Genomic DNA, 23,780 nt, shown 5'->3' on the forward strand with positions numbered 1-23,780 from the left:
AAAATATTGCAATCAAAAGTGTAAAATAATCAAAATATTATCGATTATTAATTTCCCGAGTCTAGAAAAATGGGTCACAAACTTAACGAAAATAAATATAAAATTTTAGTGCTTCTCTCATCAAGCATCACTTAAAGGAGAAAATTATTTGTACTGATGTATAGCTGTTCTCTATGTCTACGCTCGGAAGAACCACTACAGCCATTGCTTTAAATATCTCTTTTGTTGTAGAGACTAGAGCTGGACTTCCGTAGTTAGGATAATAGGCAATGGAATTTGATAAAATATCAGTTTGTGGCCCACCCGCGGCAGAGCGGTAAAGTCACTGAACACTGGTAGTTCGGTCCGAGGTTCGAATCCCGCGAACGGCCTGGCTGCATGGGGGTTTCGTGGTTTTCCCCATGTGTAACGTGTATACGAACCAGTTCCCTTTAGAAAGTCCTCCACGAAGGCATCCCTCCCCTTAGGCAGATAGCCCTCGAGGCTTTGCCGTAATTAAATAACTTAACCAATCAGTTTGTGAGAAAAGTGATACACAGTTGCTAGGAATAATTTCATAATTCTGTGATGTTCAGCTATAGTTTGGTTTACGCAGTTAATTAGAATTTTATTTTTTGTGTTGTTTAGAAATTTATGAAGACCATACGGCCAAGCTTTGAGAACTACATGTGGTCTGAGGATCAAAGATTGGAAAAGGCAGATGTATCGCTTCCACATTTCGTATAAACCTAAAACTGCAGTGAATTTGAGATAAAGTGCTTCCTAAGTTTTAAATATTGAGTTCAAATACAATTTCGTGAAAAGAGAAAGCTTTGAATATTCAGTATCGCAATATTGAAAAATAACAATATATTTAATAATTAATGCAAGGTCTAAAGGAACATCCGGCGAGTACGTCTTTTATTTCAGTATAAGACGACAAAGGTTATGTCCTTAAAGTGTATTGACAGAAAAGTGAACACAGCCAAATGAATAAAATATTCGCAACTTCTCCTCGGGTAAAGTTAGAATAGGTTAAGGGAATGTATGAATCTGCAAAATCTATTACAAAATTGTAGGGCTCCTAATTCCTTTTTTCTACGAGGAACCTAGTGAATCATGCAGCTACTCAGACGTAGACTCGAGAAATGTTAAAATAACCTTTTATTCACTCAAATAAAAATAACAGTCGGCCCCTTCTCGGGCTTACAGGAACTCTCTACTCGGGCTAACTAAAACGAGACTTAGCTAAACAAAATTATCTAACGTAGTTGGCCCTTAAATTAAACTAACCGGCGAACATAAACAGGCACGTAATATACGGATGAGGATAAGAGCTTCCAGAGAGACTTAGCTAGAAGGCAAACACGCGCTACTAAGGATTTCTAGCATTCTCATTCAAAGTAAGTTGAACAATCCTGAGATCCTTGTTCTAACTCCCTTGCATTCAACGCGATTCTAAAAACTCATTCTCGTAAGGATTTGTAAATAGAAACAAAAGTTGATAGGAATGAGCTTCTAAATTAAAATAACTGTTATAAAATTAAAATATACAAGATGATCCGTTATTAAATTTTTGGATGCAAAGGATGATGAAGGTGAATTTCAATAGGAAACGGTGTTAAAGTGAGTTGGATATTGTCATGAAGAATAAAACTAGGCACAATAAATAGAGCCATTTCTAACATTGCTACAGTCCTCTACAAAAGTCACTATTATTCTGACAATACTGTTCGAATAAGTAACTTACTAAAACGTTTTGGGAAATGGGTTGAAAATTCAATGCTCAAATGAAGCTTTATCGTATCGCTATACTGCCCTTAATTTTATAGGCGTAGACATTGGGCTCTACAAAATAGTTCCGGGTTCTTTTTTCAGATATTTATCATTCAAATCCTGAGTGGATATGCGTTGAACGAGGTACGTAGGTTAAAATCTAAGTAAATATGGAGGATTGTAAGTAAAATATTTATCATTAATACTTCAATTATCATCAGATAAATAGAACGTCAGCTAGCACTATGTCTATGTTGAAATTATGCATTCTGTAGGTAATTTATGTTACTTGATAAAGCACTGTTAGTCCCTTCCAACAATCAACAACTGTTCTTTATTACGTTGGTTCATAGTAATTAGATGATGTCATATAACTCTGCAACTTTCAATTTATTGTAGCTAGGATCTCTACAATGTTTATTTCAGCTGTTTCACTAGTCCTGTTCTACAGGGCGATGCAACCGTTTTTGTTTCATTTATCAAGCCATTTTGCTAGAGATAATCCTAATACAGAGTGCTTCAGAAAATTTAATACCCATTTAGAATTCTCATAGGAAATAAATTTCTTGGAATAGTAAAGTTATACTCCAATTTTAAAAATAAATATATTTTCTGGTCAAACTGAATGTTCTAAATGGTGTTTAACGCACACCGCTTGAATCTCATCCTAACGTGTGCCAAAGTTATGTGGTCTACGACGGTACACCTCATCTTTGACAGTGCCACATAAAATAATCGAGCGGTGTAAGGTCTGGAGAGGGCACAGAAAACTCGATTGGTCACTTACGTCTTATCCTATGGCCTGGTACATTTTGATCCAGGTACAAATGTGATCCAAGTACACTGTGATCCAGGTTCAAATTAGAGTATAACCTTACTATTCAAGAAATATAACCTTGCAGTTTAGAAAATAAATTTTCTATAAGAGTTCAAAGTGTGTTTACATTTTTCTGACGCACCCTGTATAGGTCGTAAGAGGTCTTTTAATACAAAATAAAAGAGGTCTGAAAACACGTTGCCTTCGAGCATGGAATATTAAGAATCGTAATTATTATTTATTTTATTTGTTTTTAGAATTCTGCATACTCTACAGTTCTCCAAAAGTACAAATGATGTCAGAATCATGGGATGCTGAAATTATGTTTCATATCAAATAACTGCTTCTGGACGTAAAGGCTGGAAAAGCTTTTGCGCATTTATAATCCCGAAACACACTGTTCGATACCTGATCGAAATAGTTTTAAAAGATTTCGTTATTTTTTAGAAGTGTGATTTCTAGACTTCCTTATTAGAATTGTTAACCAGTTTCCCATATCAAAACTACTCGAAATACATTCTTCCTTGGCAGAGATGTATCGGGGTCTTTGCCGTAAGTGACCAATAAGTTAAAAATTCATGCAACAATCAACGTTTTGGAACTCAATGCATTTTGAAGTAAACATTTAATCTTATAAATTTTCCTATAGTCTACTGAGAATAAACTGTTGCGTAGTCTATTTTATTCATGCTTATCAGCGTTTTGCAAAAAATGCAAATTTTTATATTAAGTTGTGAGCGAGTAATGTTCATCGAACGTTTCACATAATAATAATAAATTACATTTCAATTTATCGTTTGAGTGATTTAATTGAACTTGGAGGTTAGTCACTAAAATTGATTTTTCAAATCTGCCCGTTAACTTGTCAATGATAAATAAACGTATAAGATATCCTTTATTTGCTTTCTTTCATTTTGCAAGTAAAATTCTATTTTATCATTCATCGTCTTTTAAAATGCATTTGATGTTGATCTTATATACATATTATAAACATTCCTTTATTACCGTTCGTACCTGGAGTCATATTTTACTGAAACACTAACAATTTCATATGTTATTTTAGCTACATTTAATAAAAATAGGGAAAGTGGTAAAGTTAATAATTTGGTTCATTTTGATCCTATAAATTCATTGATACCAAAATATGTAACAAAGGATAAAGAAAATAACCTCTTATCTTTATTCATTTACAATCGGCTGAACGCAAATTGTTAAATAAATAGTTAAGACTTAAGAATCAGGTTTCCGTGAGCTTCAGATTTTGTAAATGCATAATTTAGAAAGGGCTATATTTGGAAGAATGCCAGAATTTTAAATAACTCTGCACAAGCTTGAGAAATTTAATGATAAATAGGTAATTATATTTTAATACACCTACATAATAAAATATAATGTAATTTGAAAATTGTACAGAAAAAAGGATTCCTTATAATTTTTTCCTTTAATGTATTATTTTTCAATTCTATATATGCTGTGATTTAATTAAAGTGTCTCCAGTTTTAGTCCATTAGTTTAATACGGTTGAAAGGATTATAGCTCACTTTTTTCGGGGCAAATTTCAGTATGAAACTTTCTTTCCAAAAGATAAATTTAATTACACTCCGTATCCTCAATGGGATTATTCCTAATCTTTATTTCGGAATTTCCAAACGTTAATGATACAAACAAATAGTAAGTATTTGAATATCTTTTTTTCTTATCTTAATTAACACATTATTTTATACGTGCAAGTATTTTAATTTTTATAAAGACATCTATTATCTTTTTCCTTATGTTCATTAGTCACAAAACTCCTACATTTATTGACAAAAGTGCAGAAGATTCAAATTAAGATGGTAGGAAAATGTTATTATTTTTCGGGCTAAATTCTGACATCTTTCAAGAAAATAAGAAATAGCTAGAACCTTTCGGGAACATACCTAATGAAATACAAACACAGGGGAACAAAAGCTGGGATAGTTTAATTAGAAGTACGACTCTGTCTATATAATATCTGCAGACATCTTTAGATAGAATGTGGTAATTATGGTACAATAAATGGGAGAAAAAAATCCATGAATAATAAAGTTCATTCCGAATCATTGTTACAAAATAGAAATATTTTATTCCATGACAGAAATAATATTATTCTTTAAAATTTTTTAATAAAAATATTTTATGCAATTAATTTTCTTTTTTACCACAACATGTATATTCTTTATTCTTAGTGTTGAACAAACCCATGGCCATTGTTTTGTCACAAATTCTCCATTTTAGCATTCTTCTGAATGCAAAATAGAAAAATTTATATGCTCAATAATTGCAATTTAAAACAAAAACGGATTTTAATGAATTACATGAGCGTTCATTTTTAAGTTTGGTTAAAATTTAAAGATACAACACTTATTATTGTTGAAAAGTTACTTAACATTTATTTGCATAACTATTTTTGATTTCTAATGAATAATATTTTTACTGATTTTGTATTGTCGTATCATTGTTATAATTTAATTGAATAATTATCTTCAGATTATGTATTACCTCAAATGGGCTATTTGCACAGAAAGGCTATTGGTTTCGTTTTTAACATTTTGCGTCGGTTTACAATTCAAATTGTTGCCGCCAAAAATTAGAGCCCTATATTATATTTAAAGAAAGTAAATAATGAAGAATCTGCATGAATGTGTGTATGTTCCTCGGACTGTGAAAAAACAATGTTACCTAGGAACATCAAATTTTGAATAACCTATTTCTTCATTCGAATATGGGCATCTGGAAGCTCAAGTTTGCAATTTGTTTTGTTACCTCTTGTTTGTTAACACAAGCTCAAGTTTGCAATTTGTTTTGTTACCTCTTGTTTGTTTGTTTTGCTCCTTTGTTTTGTTACCTCCTTTTTGTTATTTGTTGTTACCAATCATTAAAGAAATTTTTATTAACAAACTCAACGATTTCAAAGCAACCAATGGCAAAACTGTACGTAAAAAATATTTTTATCTGCACGTGCGTGACTGTGTATCGGAAATTCTAAAGATATGTTGTAATAACTAATTCCGTTACCAATAGAAAGCATTAATCCCAGAGGTAAGTGATTATTCCGTTTCGTTATTAATACACGCACATTTTATTTACAATATAATACACTGGTTTACAAGTATTATTATTAGGCACACGTTTTCAGCGTTATTAGTCTTAACACCTTCGTTCTTCCATCAAAACTAAAGTTAAGTTACAGAATATCAGCAGAGACAAGACGTTCGGAGCGCCACCTAACGCCGCAAACTATCAATTTACAACATATGTCTTTTAAATATTTTATGATATTGCTGTTGAATTGAGTTTTATGGTTTAAGTACGAAGAACATGATATTTAATAAGGTTACCTATAGAACGTTAAAAAACGCCCCTTTGGGCGTAATATAAAATCTGAAAGGTTTCAGATTTTTTGAATTTACTTTTTGGCTTATTCTATTGTAAATTTGAGTTTGTTTCATGCACAGAATTAACCTACTAGTATTTTGCAGGGCAGTTATTATTCAGCCTGTGGCACGCTCACATATACCATTATTTTTGTTAAAAAATTAATTTAATAACTTTTTATTTCAAATAAAATATCAATATTCAGCCTATCTTTTCTTCCCGGTGTGATTGTATCTTCTATGATGACTCAACATTAAAAACAGAAACTCAATTAAATAGGTCACACGTAGACGAACACTAGAATATATTTATGATAACATTAAAATTACGATTCAGTTTTTTCTGTCTTAGAATACGTCTATTATATGTCCATACCCTTTTTTTTCTGCCGCTAGTTTTAAGCGTGTTTTTAGTTTTTAGAGAGTTACAGTGTGCTTCTGTCAAATGGTAATTACGCGAGAAATTTTAAAGGCTCAGTTTTTAACAATTTTTAATATTTCAATAAATTTATCTGTCGTTGGAAAAGCACAACTTGTACGAAACAAGATTCAGATTCGGGAAAAAATTGCAATTTCCTGGAGAACTGTGGCGATAGATTAGACGTTGAGTTACAAGGTTTCATCCAAAACTGACGATTTGCTGCATCGTTCAATCGTATATCAATCGGCATCATCCTAAGGCATTAGAGAATAACCAGACTGAAAATAAGAAGAAAAGAAGCTTTCTAAACTGTTCCAGAAGTCCGAGTATAAGCTCCTTTAGAAGCATGAGTTAAGATTACATACACTCTGAGATGGCAGTGGAAGAAAAACTGGACGTTATAAAATATCTACTTTTGTAAATAAACCAGCAACAAAACTGAAAAGGAAAGCGTAAGCCATAATGATCATAATCGTTTCATGGAACTGTCGTGGTTTTCACACAATCTCGCTATCGTCAACCATGTAAGAAATGTACATCATCTTGTGAGTTTGGCATCTGGCAAGAAACTGTGCTAAAACCGGAACAACTATTTAAGCTTCGATTTTCTTTCGTCAGGGAAAATCATACGGTATGTGAACTTAACAGTAGTGATGTAAGCTTCTTCCCCTCACTTAATTATACCTCCAGTGATTTATTTAACTTCAAGCCTCCAAACAATTACTACCCAAATAAATATGCGGAGATTAAATGTTTTCCTTTATTTAACTCCAAATTACAACATCGTTCCGCGAGATTTAAATGATGTAATAGAGCAACCGAATCACTTGAATCGTCTTATAGAATAAATACAAAAACTTAGTTTTATATTTAGATAAACACAAAAGCACACAACACGTCAAGTGACACAGCCCGCATAGCTCCACGTTTCGAAAACAAAATTTGGTTTATCCAGAGAGACGTGTAAAGATTGTATTATCGAAGTTAAACCACCCGGTATAGCAGTAATCTTAGTATTGTTCCCTTCTAAGCGATTTTTGGTGTTCTCAGTTATGTGGCTGCGAAATATATCCCACACCCACAAACTGAGCTGATATCTTAGAGTACCTGGTTACCTCTGCCACACATTTTTCCTCCTCATTTTTACACCATTCTCATAAATCTATCCCTTTTCATGAAAATGTACAAAAATATCGGACGGCAGTCTTATTTTAATAGCTTTGCTCTTGAAAATAACCATGGGTTTTAACTTAATCTGCTATGCATGTTGGTACTACTGTAAATCTGGTTTTTCCACGGCCTGTTCTTCTGACTTGAGCAGATTTTATACCTTTTGTTTCTTCAGTTTCACTCTTTTTCAAGTCGAATTTCATCTATGTTTCATCCATATTACCAATATTAGATAATAGAAAGTTGTAGTTCTGAATCATACCAATAGCAAGCTTGTGAACGTCGTGACGTTATGGTCGAGATCTCGTGGAAATTTTTGGGTAATTTTTGTTTTCTGTTCGTAATACCAGAGTTGTTCGGTTCACAAAACTACTGCACCACAATTGTTGCTTTAAATTCTTTGCTTTATTCTGGATTCGCCCGTGAACAGTTCAAAGCATAAGTCTTAATCATATAGATTGTAACAAAATAACAATTCTTTCTCTGTTATTGTACCCTTTGTGCGAAGTTCTTTCCTAATACTGGCCAGCAAACTATTCCAACTTCACAGAACACTTTTCCATTTGTATTTTTCAATAGCATCTTCATACTTTCTTCAGTCTGTTGCCACCTCCTCTGTTACATCGAAAGCCCTTCTTGCAGCACAGTTGTTTGATTCTTAAACCTGTTTTATGTCTTTTAAACTAAAGGTTGCTTCATATTTCCTTATTTCATTGATTCCATGACCAGGCTCACACTTTAAAAATTTTATTTGGATTATATTTCTAGTATAGATTGCTTGAAAACACGATATGAATTAAAACGAAATCTCTCAGAGTTACATGTGAGCTCGTGATTCGCCAAGTGCTTCTATAGGCAGTGTTGCCAGGCGAAAGAAAATAAACTTGTTAGAGGTACTTGTGAGCTCGTGACTCGAAGATACAAGGAAATAAAGTTTGTTCCAGGTGATGTCGTTTATCTAATTTAAATTCATAAGCTATTGATAAATTGGGGGTCGTCTTTTAGGACAGATATATGCTAAAGTTATAACATTTTGACGCAAATTTAAATTTAATTGACGCAAAAGTCTTACCTGAAGGTCATCTTGTCTGCGGAAATATACCTTAATTAAGAACTATGGAAATGAAATAATCATACAACAGATGGAATTTTAAATACCTGAGGCAGAACTTTCCCCTCGAAATCAATTAAGCACATTATTAAGGTTAAATAAATAAAATTTAATTTCAGTTAATTGCTTAGTCCAAGATTAAGTTATACATTTCTAACGAAATCAGAGTATATTCAAATATACAAATTTAAATCATAGAAAAGATGAGGAAATAAACCAATATGAAAATAAATATTTACAGAATATAGAAAGCATTTAGTTATTTGTATAACTTTACAGAATATCGAACATTTAATGTATAATAATATTTTACTATACCTTACAGTAAAAGGAAATTTTCCGTGCATTGCATATGCATGTTTTAGTATTTAATGTAAATTAATAATTTGTAAATTTCTTCATGTGAGAATTCAAGTTCACTAGTGTTCACATCCGAATCTCAGAAATGCTTTTGTATCTACTCTAAACAGTTTACTAATAAATAAAATGAGCAAACTGCTGCGTAAATTAGTTCTTTTTACATTACGAGTTAATATTGAACACTTTTTTTTTATCTAGGTCGCAAAACACATACACACATATTAACCTTTTGAAGACAGGATGGCCATTATAGTGGCCATAGAGTCCTCTCTTTGAAAAGACGGGGTTGTCCACTTTAGTGGCCATGTCTTTTTCCCCCCTTTTCCAGGCTGAAAAGTGGGGTGAAATGTCAAATTTGACGTCCCTAGGGTTTTAACCACATATCTCTTTCAAAGATCTTTCTTTTGCGACATAGATGCACCCCTCTGAGAATCCATTAAACCACACACAAGTATCTTTGTTGCAAATAGGAGGTGATTTCTTAAAGGGGGGAAAGCATTTGGTTCAAGATTCCCCGTCCTTTGGTAGCTTTTACTGCTACCAAAGCCCCGGCCTCAAAAGGTCAATATGTCGATTAACGAGAAGCATAATCTCGATACAAAAAATTAAATAATTGTTTTAAAAAATTCTTATATTTTCGAGTTTTCCTGTTTAAAAACATTTTCGTATTTGCAAAATTTTACATTAAACATTTCAAGCTCATTCACATAATTCTAAACGTCAGTTAATAATACTATATAATTAAAGGAGTTTGTTAATGAAATTTAGTAAAATATAATGAGACGCTCGTCATTTCTCATTCAATGATGAGGGTCTTTGGAACTTAGTTAAACCAAACGGAACATTAATGCAGACTGACGCGAGACTTCCAATTTAAACACAGTATTTAAGTAAATTTGCAAATTAATACTCCTTTCCAGGCAATGAGTTTGAACTTTATCAATAGCACTCACTCCTTTCGAATGCCATCCCTAAAATCTAAGGTCCTCGACAATCTTGCTTTAATTAAGTTCGTATCGACCGCATTTCTGTCTTTCTATTGTCCCATATTCGCAATAAAAGTAAGAAATTCCTTGACGTTAGAGAAAGGCCGTTCAATGATTAATCAGTGAGGCTGCCATTTGTTAGTTTTATGTTTTTTAATCCCTTAATCGAGCACAGCGTAAAGGGAAAGCGTCAAATCCTTCTATAATTTAGTCTTATAGAACTCAGTTTTATTTCTTAATTTTCTATTGTTTGTTTAGAAAATTAATTTTGAAGGGGCATCGAGTGCAGAATACTATGAAGCGCCATTATTGGTTACTCTTCGAAATGTACCTTTGCAAGTATTTTACATGTGCAAAAGTGACATTATAGTTAATTATTCTAATATTTACTTAGAACTCTTTGAACGGTTATACGACTCGCAAATTTTCTTTAAATAGTTCTGAAAGTAAATTATAATTGCACAGTTCGGTACAAGAATAGATCTCAAAATTAATTACATAAATAACTTATGTAAGAATACTCAGAAGAAACAATATATAACTCCCTGAGAAGTTGTAACAGAATTTTTCTTAGTATGACATTACTGTGGCACTTTATTCTCAGAAATTATGGCAACAAAGGAGACTAATTATATGTAGCGTACTTGTTCAAGAGTATCTAGAAATACTGAATTTTAAAAGAAGATAATTAGGAAACGAATCCTTATGAGATCTTGTCAAGCAAGTGTGTGTATACATAGTCTGTGTACATATAGACAGATAAATGCCCAATTGTATAAATATTCTCTTTTATAATGAGACAATAAATATATAGATGTTGATATTAACCTAATCTTTAATCCCTATATACATTAACGTACTAAAACCTAAATTTATATAATCATCTGTATACTCTAAGAAGTGAAGTGTACAGACATTAACAGGAGTTGTAGAGCTAAGCGTAGAATTCGTGATTACGTGTTCGCAGTCCCTACCGAGAAAAAAGTCCGCATTGTTAGCTAACAAGTAGATCTCACAAATCGTCACATAATCGTAGTCTGAAGTTTACGGTCCAGGTTTTAAGTTTTCTATGGTCAAGAATTTACACTATAACCTCCTACTCCGTCACCATACAATAGTTATCAGTCTCAAGTAATATTTCCGTTGATCATCATTCAAGGAGTCATCAATTTGGAATTTTCCTGCATCCAACATGTCGCAGAGCGATATAACCGAACCGAATTATTGCACATCATATAGTTTGAAGCCGATATTCTAAGTTGCTAATTCTGATCTTAGCACTTTCACGCTCTTTTTCTTCTTTCAATTAATAAATATCAATCTCGAACATAGTTTCCGTTGATCATTATTCAAGAAGTCACAAGTCCGGCATTTCGTAGTTTTCAACACGTCGTAACAAATACACAGCACATATCATCACACTATCGTCACAAGGGATTTACACGTTCACATCCTGGCATTTAATTATGCTCTAAATAATTCGATTCAGCTGATTATCACGCACGACGGCGATACATCTTCCGTAAATATTTCATCTCACACATTCTTGCGAATCACTACAGCATTACTCTAGTCTTTGTCTTTTATTCCAACACACCTTTCTATAGATTATCAAACGCATTTCTTTTTTTTTTTTTTTTTTTTCTTTTTTTTTTCATTATTTCCATTTTGATATATCTGTTAGAATCCTTACCTTAGAATATCTTACCTTAGAATAACCTTAGAATATCTGTTAATTGGCAACTATCAGTCACTCCACAACTTTTTCAAATCATTTATAATTATACTTATGAGCCGCAAGTTTTTTCCTACCTCTTCCCAAGAAAAAGCGACTAGCATATTTTGCTCATCTTTACTCTGTTGGAAGTCCCTAGCTTTGTGAAAATACCTCTCAAAATAATAGGTCTAGTAGACAGTCTATTTGCATATTGTTTCCTTAGCAGGCCAAGGGTCATTTAAAAATTAAACGGTCTGCTGCTTAATAAAGGGAATTTTTTATCAAACAATATCCCTTACCTAGAATTCAGTAACTGATTTGTTTATTATTATTCAACTTTCAGCTTTTCATTTTATGCCTGCCGGCAATCAAAGGTAACAAAATCTTTTCTTTCGAAGACAATATCCATTCCTCTTCATCTAGCATTCCGCAATCTTGCTTATTAAAGCAACCTAAATTATTATTTCTCTCTCTCTTCTCAACAGACACAAAAGGCAAAAGGATTCTTTTTTAACAATATCCTATATTTATCTTCGTACTGGCGTCTGAACTTTCCCCACTTTTACCCAAGTTACTCGTCTTTTCTGCCATGGAATCGAGCAACAATTGTAATTACGCCTGGAACCATATCGGTTTATAAATTTACTCTTGGTTAAATAGCCACTCGACAAATAAATTATAACAAGTTACATGCACAAAAGCTCGTTATATGCATTCCGCTAATAGTGTCATTCTTCGAGAAGGACTGAACTGATGTAATGAAAATATTCAAAATGGTCAGGAATAGGAAACCTGAGTGATGTTCTAAAGCGAATCCACTGTTCACTACGAATTCATTTTGGTGACTATTCTGGTACAAAGAAAGAGGATCTAAGTCATTCATTACCAGAAGAATGCCATGAAACTCACCGTTCTGTCCCAGGAGTCATTGTGCTATATGTATAGTATGAAAAATGAGTAGTAAAGGTAGCGGGCAGGCAATAAGGAGTAGTACGCTGTGAACAATGGCACAGAAGAGGTTCTGTCCAAGGTTTTCGGAAATGAAATAGAGCATTTGACTCTCGGTGGTTGCCAGCAGTGCTAAAGGCTCTCAGAGAGTTAAATGACCCTAAAAATGTTTTCTTTCCATTGAAGAATTAGTTAAAGAAAAGAAAATGCTTAATCATTCATAAAACAAATTAGTGAAATTAGTAAGTAAACAAATTAGTTATCTCCTGAAAGAGGATGTCCGCGAAGACCGTACCTCCGTGCCGACTTATGGAACCTGGATTTTAACGCAATCGCAAAGAAATGAGGATGCCCGCGAGGACCGTACCTCCATGCCGACTTATGGAACCTGGCTTTTAACGTAATCACAAAGAACGAATGGCCAGATCAAACCAAAAAATATTGCATTCGCGGACGATGCGGCATTTGTCGTCAGAGGCAGGACAGTAGAGCTCCTCAGACAAATAGCGTATGAAGCGCTTGTCTTTGACAACCTATGCAAAACCCAAAAACGTAAAATTAAGAGCAAATATCAAGCATAATCCTATCTCACAAACCTGGGCAGAAAATTCAAAAGACTCGGAAATTCGCAATTAAAAAACAAAGAATAAAATTAGTAAAGCACACCAAATTCTTCGGACTTATAATAGACCAGAAATAAGCTTGCTTGTTCACCTTGACTCCCTCAAACTAAAAACCGCACAATTAGCAACGAATTTCCGAAGACTACAAGGCCGACATTGGGGGATAAACCCTCATATCCCAAAATTTCTCTTTTCAACAGCATTGAAAAATGATAACGTATGGTGCGGCGATCTGGGCTCCCCTCATCAACACAAGAAAAACAAGAAAACTACAAGCAATCCAAAGGCCTTTTCCACTATATATTTCATTATGCTAGAATACAATGTTGAACGCAGTACTTTACTTAATAACTGGTATCCCTCCTTTTCCTCACAGTAAATAAAGAGGCAAATAGAACAATGATCTTACAGCTAAATAACAACATTACACTAGACAATCCTCCCAAAAGCTTACAAAGAAAAGAACCACCTATATAGTAAACATCCAGGAACCTCCTCCAATTTCATAATAAATTTAAACAATCTCATTGATCAGTCTATTTTCACAGATGGTTTTAAAGATGAATCAGGCACCGGGTGTGCCTATTTGTGCCTAGATTCATAAAATAATAAAATTACGGAGGGAAAGTTCCGTATGAATAAGAACAATAGCATATTTCAGGCTGAATCCTTAGCAATCAAAGAAGGAATAAAATTCGGCCTATATTCAAACATTCGGGAAATAGCAATCCTTACAGACTCCCAGTCGGCAATTTATGCACATACAAATCCTCAACACAAATCTTCGATCATCAGAGAAATACAGAGCATCAGATCAAACTCTTCCAACAGTAAAATCAAAATTGCATGGATCAAAGCACATGTAGGCCACCAAGGCAACGAAACTGCAGACCAACCTGCAAAGGATGTACCAAAAGATATAACAATAGCAGAACAGAGACTTTCATGGCCATCCTCTCACTAAAAGTCAAAACTTGTAAAAAAACTTTCAGAAAAATGACAAGATTATTGGAAAATTGCAGATCAAGGAAGATGCACCTACAAGTTCCTGCCAAAAAGAGGAAAATTACTCAAAAACCCATTTATTAACTGGTTCATAATACGTCACGGATCCTTCCCCGCATACTTCTACAACAGCGATATGTGCTATATAAAATATTTCACCACGTTTCCACCTTGCGCGCATGATATTTTAAAAATGGCTAATGGTACATACTTGAAATTGGATGGAATTCTTTATATGGGCACTATTTTCTAACTGAACCAAACATCTGATGAATATTTTAATATTGAAAAATTTTATGGACGAAAACATTACAGATTTTTTAATAAAATACATTTTATAAACTCAACTTAAAATAAAATAAAACTTTAACATGAAATGTTTAGAATTTTAGGTTCACAGTAGTTTCAAAATGTTATAAAAGCTATATATTAAATATGGAATTAAATTATGCAACAGAATGTTTTAAACTGTGCGCGCAAGATGGAAACGTGACGAAAAATTTTGTCACAAAGCGGATTAAATTATAAAAATATTTGTTACAACACAAACTTTCTGATTACTATTTCAGAAAGTAGCTATATTATGTAGTCAGCTGTAAAAAGTTGGAAGTAATTGCTTTTAAAATAAATAAGTTATCCCAATTCTTGCAACAGTCAATTATTCGAAGATCTTACGGGTTTTTAGGTGTATGAGTCTCCTTAAATAAGGACATTTGTAGTTTGCTTTCATGCATTCAGTTTACTGCACTATGTATTATACGTTAATAAATAAAGCTTTAAATTTGAGCAATTTATATATATATATATATATATATATATATATATATATATATGCATGTTTCATTTCTTAAAATTATATCTTAACCATTTTATGAACGTGATATTTTTTAGGTTTTATTAATATGGAACAGATAATTTTATGTACGTAATAAAATATGTATGAATAAAATTAACGTATAATTGCTAGTTATTTTCATTATTACTAGATAATGAATTGCATCTTTCTGCTTTTTTTGAATATCATCTGCAAAATTTCACATTAAACTTCTAATCCGAAGGGAAGTTAATATAACATGGGGAAATTTTAACAATGGTCACACCATAAACTATTTTATATAATTTATTAAGAAGATTCTTTCATAAGTAAAGGTATTTATTTTGCTCTAAAACTTTCTTCGTTTGCTTATCATTTCCATTTGAAATTTGAAAATAAGTTTTTGAAATTTAAGACATTTTTTGAAGGTACCATTTAAATCCGTGTTTCTCTTGAATTCCTTGAATAGTAATATACATATAAATTTCATATATAACGTAGCACAAATTATTACAAATAACTGGTGGTTTTTAGTTATTATTCTAGAACTAGTTTTGGTATAATATTCAGAGAGTACCGCAAAAATGGCCAACTTCCGCATTCATGGATAATATATATTAAAAACATCAATCTCTTCTCGCAAGTTTAAATTTCAAACACATCGCAAGTTTAAATTTCAAACATTAAATAAAATTTAATTTCACTTTTGCTTAAATTATTTTCCTATGCGTCTATTATTACGTATAGGTCTGTTGTTAATATATGTATTTTAATTATATAACATATTATGATGTTAAACCTTTTGTTTAAAGACATACTTTTGTTCTCAAGCGGTTTTCTTATACCACAAATTAAAAAAATATTTAATGTAAGCGAAAATTGTATAATATTTTTTTTAAGTTGGGAGATTTGAAAGCCTATGAAATACTGTACTAAATAGTGACGTAAGCTTCCTTGATATATAAAGATACAGCGCTTTATGCTTGACTACTAAATCGTATTGAAGTATAGCACAATATAATCTCTTAAGAAACTGGCAGCAAAAATTTCAGAAATTTTTATTTCCTAAAACAATAGAAGGATTGAGGAGTGAACGAGACGGCTATTTTCTGAATTGAGGCAAAGGGGATAATTTAGATTGATAGCCCTATGCAATCTTGAAACAATTAGCGGGGGATAGCATAAATAAGGTATTTATGTGGTAGGGAAATATCTGACTTGATGTGTAGCACATTGTGTATTCCAATCCTTTTATACTTTTGTCCTTTCATATTGAGTCACTGCTACTGAATCAGACCAATACAGAAACTGCATGCATAGAGATCTCGCAGATTACATCTGCGTCAACATGCCGCATTATGATCACAGATTCCTTACGTTCTCTATAGTCTTCAGGTATGCACACAACCTAACGAATGCCATTATCCAAACTACTGCATTTTATTAACACTAGAATTACTGGAACGGTCATTTTAACCGTATCTCCATTTTAAATGGACATAACATTTTAAATTCTTTATTTATAACTTTGGTATTTTTTGACTAAAAACTAACAAATATTAAATGATACTTTTTTGCCCCTTTTAAATAACTATTTTAGCCAATATTATTGTTTATACCTAGAATTACGGCTATCAGACATTTTGACTGTATCCAGAAAATTATATATTTTTTCTTATTTTTATGACTTTTTTAGCTATTTCCGGTTTGCTGATAGATAAATATGTATATTTTTGGCAAAAAAGATTGCATATTTCACAGAAGTGAGTGGGGGGAGAAAGGGGGAATAAAACACCTTCTCGGATTTTTTTTTTTTTCGCAGTTTCCACAAGTATATTTTCCACAGTTTCCACAAGTATATTTTTTACAGTATTCACAGGTATTCAAAATTTTGTCTTTGAATGCATTTATTTGGCATTGTTTGCGCTTACTTTAAGGGTTAACACAAGTATCAATTCTCTTTCGGTGAGATACAGAAAGTTTATGAATTTTTGATGAAACGTACAATTTTCGAAGCTCCTCAGCAGTATTCGAAATAAAATCACGACAGCTGATGTACTTATATTCAGTTGTTTCCTTATAAATTATCCATGCATTTATTGTGGCCAAATCAAAAATATTAAAAAAATACCTGAACTAGCCAACATCGTAGAATAACCGTTCGTCGTAGAACCAGGATGAGGAGTTCACGGAGTATTATTAGGCCATCTGGTCCAAAACATCAACTCCATATTCGGTCGAATTGTAAGATCTGCGCATTTTCCTTGTGTTAGATAGGTTACTTTTCAGTAGACGTAAATGTACTTTAATTCATTTAGATAGTTTTGTTGTTCTAACCTGTTTATCATGTCCGTAGAAGCATCGGTAGAATATATCTAACGAAGGAAAAGATGCTGAAAGCTTTTGAAAGACATTCTGCTGATAATTCTTCAGAAACTGAACCTGATGAAGAATTTCATACCGAAACTACATCCCATTTATCCGTCTAGAACTGGATTGTTCCTACTGAAACAACAGAATCCAATTCGTCTGATGGAGAATCTGTTCACGAAACAGAAAAGAAAAGTAAAAATTTAGATCAAGAAAATATAACATTGCCTTCTGCTAGCAAAGTTTCCGGAACTGAAATCAAAGGCAGTAGTTGAGTTCGAGAAAGTAGTAAAAGGCAAAAAATCAAAATTCGAGAACGGGGAAGATTTATCCAAAGTAAGGAAATTCAAAACGAAGAAGAAACAGAGCATGATGTTTTAGTTTCGAAAGTGGGAAATATTTCGACAAATGTTCCAGGGAGACATCCTCAGCAGAATTGCTTACAAAAAGTAGCTGGGGCCAATTTCATACGCAAAAAAAAATAAGTGATGGCAACTCTCAAGTAGTGAATGGATTCGGCAAGACATCAGCTAGATCGTAAAAGAGTCCAAACTGATCTAATTGCCCTTGTTTCTGATATTTTGAATGGTTTTATACAAAACTGTTTGAAATGTTATAAATGAGGGGGAAACCTAACAGTGGATGAACAATCATTCCCCCTGAAGACCCGATGCAGATTTATTCAGCATATTCCTATAAGGCCGGACAAATTCGGCATTAAATTTTGGCTTGCTACTGATGTGCAGTCAAATTATTTACTGAACGAAATTCCCCATTTGAGAATAAACGAAACAAGACCAGTTGAAGAAACAGTAGGTAAACATGCAGCTTATCCCTTTGTGGAACCTTACGATAATACTGGAAGAAACCTAAGACATTTTAACAGACATTTTTTTTAATTCGCTGATATTAGTAAATGAAATGAGGAATTCAGGGATAATCTGCGTTGACACAATAAATTGTTCAAGAGAAGAATTTTATTCGTTCAAAAATACGAATGATGAGCTAGCTTTATTCTACTAAGAATGCTAAGCATAACAATCTAACGCTTATCAAGGAAATAAACAAGAACTTCCTGCTCCTGAGTACCATGCACCCAATATTGGAAATCTCATCTGATGAAAAAAAGACACCGGAAGTTGTGAAATCTTACAATTCGACCAAATATGGAGTTGATGTTTTGGACCAGATGGCCTAATAATACTCCGTGAACTCCTCATCCTGGTTCTACGACGAGCGGTTATTCTACGATGTTGGCTAGTTCAGGTATTTTTTTAATATTTTTGATTGGGCCACAATAAATGCATGGATAATTTATAAGGAAACAACTGAATATAAGTACATCAGCTGTCGTGATTTTATTTCGAATACTGCTGAGGAGCTTCGAAAATTGTACGTTTCATCCAAAATTCATAAACCTTTTGTATCTCACCGAAGAATAATTGATACTTGTGTTAACCCTTAAAGTAAGCGCAAACAATGCCAAATAAATGCATTCAAAGACAAAATTTTGAATGCCTGTGAATACTGTAAAAAATATACTTGTGGAAACTGTACAGGTAAAATTAAAAAATAATCCGTATGCACTGCAAAACCGAGTAATATAAGTCCTAATATGTGTAATTTTTAATATGTGTATTTCATATTGAAACTTTTTATGAAGCAAATTATTAAATGACAGGAAGTTCAAAAATAGCTTTAGTGTTTTTTCCCCCAGGGTCTTCGTTATATTAAATTATCCTTTGATTAATATATTTACTCTACTTTCTTATTTTCTTTCTTACTTTAAATTATAGTATTTTTATCGCAAGTATTATTATTTATTATTATTATTTTAGTGTTAATTCCAATGAACCCAAAAAGTAATATTATACTATATATATAATATTTCTGTTTGGTGTTCGCTATGTAATATTCATATTATATTCGTTCTTACTGTTTTTAATGCTTTCGTATGCTTTCTGTAAATTGTTATTCTGAATCTATGAAATGCCAAAATGTGGACTGGAAAGGTTGAAACGTTTCCCGAGACAAATAATAGTAACTGAAGTTTCGTCATACCTCATTCAAGGTATCTGAGAATTTTCATCACAGCGTTTTCTTTCTGAAGGCTGGGAAAGTGGTTAATAATGGCCGAGGTTTGCTTGGTATCGGTGTGGATTTTAATTAAAAATCTTGTATTTAACTACATCATGAATTGCCTCGCAGCATGCTTTCTTCAGAATATTTTAATGAGTGTTAGCTTACTGTCCAAATTAATTTAAGAAAACTATGAAAGTATTTTTACGAAAGTTGCCTGAAAATTAATCAAGACACAAAAATGGTAATTTAAACGCAATGCAGTGTTTACATAATTTTAATTATTTTGAAGACTAGACGAGAAAGTGTTTCTTCAGACGTGGTTGTTTTATGAATTTTTGAATTATTATAGATTTATTTTTATCTTTTTTAAGTAAGAAAAGGTTATTGTCCAGTGAAGAGTTTCGAATAACCTTTTAAAATTTTTCCATGCTATAAAAATAGCTTTAAATTGGTTATTAATTTTATCATTCGAAGTTATCATATAGGATATTGTTTTCTGGAAACATGTTTTTCGATTTTAACGAAAATACATCCTTTTTCCTGTAAACGTTATTAAAAGTAGTGATGCTTACTTAAGGTAAACAATTTCTTTAATAGTTTACTTCTGACTACTTAGAGTTCAACAATCATCAACGTTTATGATAATTATTTCCTTTGTAACATTTTACGAGGGAAATTAAGAATCCATTAAGAAAATGTTCTAAAACCCATTCATAAGAAGTAACCATTGAATATGCTCACGAACCAGTAGCATAGTTGCAAAAGAATACCTGACCGCATGTTGATGTTATGAATCTAGTAGCCGTATGAGTAGTCCATACGGCACAGTTAATATCCTTCATAAAGCGCGGTCTTAAATTCATATGGATTCCGAGCATTGTAAATATTAAAAATAAAAATCGTGCGGTAAAATATTTTCTCTATATGACTAAATGAAACATGACTAAATGACTATATAAAACTAAATGAAACGTGACTGTATAGCTAGCGGAGATGCCATAAAAAACTTACTTTACGTTTTCTAATTGTTCCAAAACGCTATAAAAATGCATTTAATATATGCATTCAATTTAAATATAAATTTTGCGCCATAACAAAAATACAAATAGAACTTGAATAGTCATCTGATTCTGTATACAAATTAAGTTTCTAAACGTTTTCAATATGCCTTTCTATTTATGACAAATTATTATTATTACGAGTTTTAAGCGATTTTTAAATTAAAGATATTTTAATTTACTTTAATTTTTCTCGACAAACGTTCTAGGGTTGTAAGCATCCTGTGGGATACAAGAAACGACAGATATCCGATTTCAATATAATATTGTAGATATTTCTTTAATACCTTTTAAATTAATTATTTTTTAATTTGAAATAAATTGCATTCCTTTTAACCCTTTATGAAGACTTTTGCCAATGATGATTTCCACATCTGCCTGTAGTATACAAATTTCTTTAATTTTATAACTTTCCACTCGGTTATGCATAGTTTTAGTATTTTAAATGCAAATGAATATGTACTACATTTCTAAACTCCTGTTTATATAGGCTACGTGTAAAAATGCCTAAGAACAGAATCTCGTGCCGAAAGCGATATTCTATCTTTAGCGTTTTGTTAGTTCTTCATGCATATGGAAATCTCAGGTTGTCTGCTTATTTTCCAGACTTTGATAATATTGAAGTAAAATGTTTACTGATATTAGTAAAATCTATAATTTATTATTTCCCTTTTTATGTCATGTTACATCACGTGTTGCTACTATACCTGCTAACTATTGGGTAGATAAGAAAGTAATTTCAGAACATAATGCTATCTATTTTCACAAATAGATAGCATTATGTTCGTTTAGGGAAAAAAGTGATTTCAGTTTTCACAGATAGATAGAATTATGTTTGTTTTGTTATTCTTCTGTCAATCTCATAATTTTTTCTCTTTTGAGGTTTTCCAGTTGACACTTTTAGGTTACTACATAAATAAATTCCGCGCATTTCTGTTTCAAACTCTTAGTTTAAGTAAATTTTAACATGGGACACAGAAATAAACTTTTTCGAAATATTAAAATTTTTTAATTTTCATAAAGGTAAGAAAGCGGTTGACTCTCCCGAAGCGATATCTGCGGTTTACAGTGTTGATTGCTTAACAGGATGCATTTGTCAGAATTCGTTAGAAGCTTTCGTTCCGGAGCTTTTTCACTTGAAAGTTACCAATATTCTGACAGGACTTGATGATGTAGTTGATGCTGAAGAAATTAAAGCCACAATTGTATCGAATCGTCATGTAACTGTGCGACATTACAAAAAATTAATTGTATTACTCACAACGATTGAAAATCAAATAACATGCCATGGACTTGTTAGAAGCTTGATGTTTGGGTTCCCCTTAAATTGAAAGAAATTCACTTAACTCGAACACGCAACGAATGAATATTTGAGGTAAGCATTTCCAAACGTAATGCAGTCAACCTTTTTTAAACGAGTTATCACTAGCGATGAAAAATGGATCGTCTACAAAAACATTAATCGAAAAAGATCATGATCCAAGCTTCTTGAATCAGCACAAATCATATCGAAAGCTAAATTTCATCAGAACATAACCTTGATGTGAGATTACAAAGGTGCTGTCTATATTGAGCTGCTTCCAAGGAAACCAAACAGCCAACCCGGATGTTTAACGCCAACAAAAAAGAAAGATCAAAATTAGCAAATCGCAAAGGAATCGTGTTACACCATGATAATCCGCTCACACAACTTTAGCAACATGTACGAAAGTATTGGAGCTTGACTGGGAAGTGATGTAGTATCGTTCACAGAGCCCCGACATTGCAACATCCGTTTATCTTTTATTCCGATGTTAACCAAACTCCTAAATGGTAAAATTTTCAATTACAACGATGATCTCAAATAAAAGGAGTATTTTTGCCGATAAAGACGAGAAGTTATACGAGGGCGGAATCATGAAATCAAAACAAATAGCAAACACTCATCGAGCAGAATGGAATATATTTGACTAATTAAATTAATTGTTATCATTAAACCCATCATTTTTAGAAAATTAAGCACTTTAACAGCAATGCAATTACCTTTTAATAATTTAACATCTTCACTCTATTTTTAATATGTCTACTTAATTCAATTTACTGTGATTTAGATAAAAATTTATATATACATATCATTATCACAATAAAGGAAATAATACGTTTTAATGACATACATATCGCGTCTTGACATAGTGTAATCTTTTGCTTGGTATCAAAAAAAAAAAAAAATGTTTAAAAGTAAATATCGAACTTTAAAATTAAATGCAGTTAACCTTCAGAAATTCCCTAAGTTTATTCCTTTATGTATTAAGTCTATAAATATCTAAATTTGATTCTTTACTTAACATTATTCTTAAGCTTCTCACTTGGATTCTGATTTATTGGATTAGAGTAAAGCATACGAGGACAATTACACTTTACCTACCTGAACTTTACCTACGGTAACTTTGTATGAGAACTTTGTATGAGAAGCTATCTCGTATTCGTACACATAAAAACGTTCACAAAACCCATGAGGGGATCCCGTACGATGTCATTTGAACCCTAATTGAGCTAACACTCTTCAGCGGTCTTCTCCGCTAAGCATGAGAAGGAAAACATTTTGGCACGCTCTAGTCGCATAGTTCTAATCAAGGCCTTTTATACTTAGATATGTTTAACCTGTAACTTATGTTAATTTCTGTTATTCGTTATTAACGTCAGTTTAATGATTAAAGGACACTAAATATAAATAAAACAAAATATCGCAGTATATGCAATATTACACAAATATGCATTATTACACAAACATGATATTAAATTATCATTTTCCTGGGTTTAATTAACGTGTATCTTGTAGTATTTCCCTCACTCCTTGTGGCTCACTCAGGGAAGTTTGCCTGTGATAACACTGGCAAATATGATGTGTTCTGCCATAATTCCTGGTGAAGGCGAATGATCATTAAAAACGTGTACTCTCCTCAGGAAACATTGCTTATTTAATGCACGGCTGAAAGATACGCTGATCAATAGCCCTGTTTGGCGTGACAATTGTAATGATATCGTATATGTCTGAAGATTATATCTATCATTAAAATACCTCATATTTATTTTATTCGGCTTGAAAGATATTGAAAAGAAAGATTTAACTAATTGCAGAAGTTAAAGTGTAACAAGAATCAGCATAATA

Source organism: Stegodyphus dumicola, chromosome 5 (assembly GCF_044657685.1).
Source record: "Stegodyphus dumicola isolate Sdum_Otavi_A_Nest chromosome 5, ASM4465768v1".
Lineage (NCBI taxonomy): Eukaryota > Metazoa > Arthropoda > Arachnida > Araneae > Eresidae > Stegodyphus > Stegodyphus dumicola.